The sequence below is a fragment of the Equus asinus genome, unplaced genomic scaffold (genome assembly GCF_041296235.1).
Source record: "Equus asinus isolate D_3611 breed Donkey unplaced genomic scaffold, EquAss-T2T_v2 contig_318, whole genome shotgun sequence".
NCBI lineage: Eukaryota > Metazoa > Chordata > Mammalia > Perissodactyla > Equidae > Equus > Equus asinus.
In genome coordinates, this window is record NW_027224981.1 from 159,788 (window position 1) to 161,686 (window position 1,899).

At 40.2% G+C, this 1,899-nt stretch overlaps 1 pseudogene; it reads right to left on the bottom strand.

Moving 5' to 3' along the window:
* Nucleotides 1-369: 369 nt before the first annotated feature.
* LOC139043692 (HIG1 domain family member 2A pseudogene) lies at nt 370-741 on the bottom strand (annotated as a pseudogene).
* Nucleotides 742-1,899: the final 1,158 nt, after the last annotated feature.

Below are 1,899 nucleotides of genomic sequence, written 5' to 3' on the forward strand. Positions count from 1 at the left end.
TACCACAAAAGGCTGTTACACACTAGGATTAGGGTAATTGTAAAGAACTTTGCTTGTATCTTGATGCATTAATTATTTACAGGCTAAAATTTTCATTACTACCTTATATAAAGCCTCATTTCTAATAAAAACTAACATACTAGATTTAGTTATATATACATGAATTTTTTTTTACAAGTGGATCAGAGTTTATTAAGTAGGGGGTGAAGAGGGTGTGGCACAAGTAGAAGTATGCGACACCCGAAGTGAACAGAATCTGAGATTCCTGAAAAAAAATCTGTCGATTACACAATTGGCCACTTGCTCCTCCATTGACACAGGGACTGGTCAGGGCAGATGAGGGAATAAATCCTGTGGCAGGACCAGTGGTTACTCCCAGGCTGGGAATAATCTCCACGGAGCTTTCAAGACCAAGCCAGGCTTGGGCAGAGACTTCATAGCTGATGAAGCTGGATCCAGCAAGGTGGCTGTGAGCGAGAAGCCCTGGGTGGCAATCTGGTTGTATATCATGAGCTGGCAGCACTGGCTCTGATCCCTAGGGAAGCAGTAGAGGTCATGGGTGAGGGCAGCCAGCGTGCCCAGGCAGCCTATGGGTACCATTGGGTTCTTGCAGGTCTTGAGAAGGAACTTTTCCTTGAAGCTTTCTGGAGTGCTGTAGACACTGAGGCTAAAGCCCTCAACGACTAGATGCTGCGACAGTTCAAAGGGTGCCTCTGAAGTCATAAGGCTGGGAACCCCCATGTCCCAGGCAACAGCAGTATGAGAAAACAGGGATGCTGAACTCCATCTCCTCTATATGTGAATTTGTAAAGATCAACCAGTTCATAAGCTGTAAAGTAATTACAGCTATTTGAATTAAAACAAACAAGTCTAAAATTAAAATGTGGTATCTGAATAGGTAACTTTTTAGTCCTTTAACACTGCTCTGAATGAATTAACATCAAAAAGCTATGAGGGGGCCACCCATGAAATTTGAGATATAAATGAATAAATAAAAATAAATATATATCTTTTTATATATACACATGTGTATTTATATAGTTATATCAACACAGACATACAAACACACATACACAAACATAAATACAATGAAAGAAAGAGAGATAAATTTCCAAATTCATTCTTAGGAGTATCCTTGACAGTACAGTGTCTTTGACACTGTTTCTAAATCTTCTTACCATAGCACCTTTAGGTAACTTTTTATCTTATTGGATTTGGTTGGATAAAAAAGGAACAGGTCATAAGAGGAATGCTTCTTCCTCTTAGTAACTACCACCCAAAAGTCTTAGAAAAATTTCAGAATGCTCCAAATAGGAGCATTCTGCCTTTGAGACTCTATAGATTGAGTGAAAGGGGGACAGAATCCAATTTAAGTCAAGGTGGAGGTAGCAGTGGACAAAGAGCAGAGGAGCCCTCATCACAAAGAAAGGAGCTAATAGAGTGGGATCTGTCCCTCACCCTCCAGAGTTCTGCTGCCATGTGAGGCTGGTGTCCTAGACCCAAACCCACCACCCAATAGAGGGAGTCCCCAACTCAGGCCTGCAGTCACTTAACCCTTTCTGAGGGCCAGGAAAAACAACCATGTTAGGTGAAAGTAAAGGTGAAGGAAGAACTTGAGAGGTAGGAAATTAGGTAGGAGAAGAGGGATGCACAGCTGAGAATTGAAGTTGATTTTGAAATAAATTCCACCACAAAAGGTTGTTACACCATGGGTCAAGTTCAGTAGTAAAGAACTGTACTTAAATCTTGAGTCATTAACTTTTTTGGTAGGTCTAAAATATTCATTACAAACATATATAGTATCATTTCCAGGGAAAAGGAGATATTGGATTCCAAACAACTGATTTACATGTGAATTTTCTAAGAGTCAACCGGTTGATAAAATCAAGAGTAATTGTA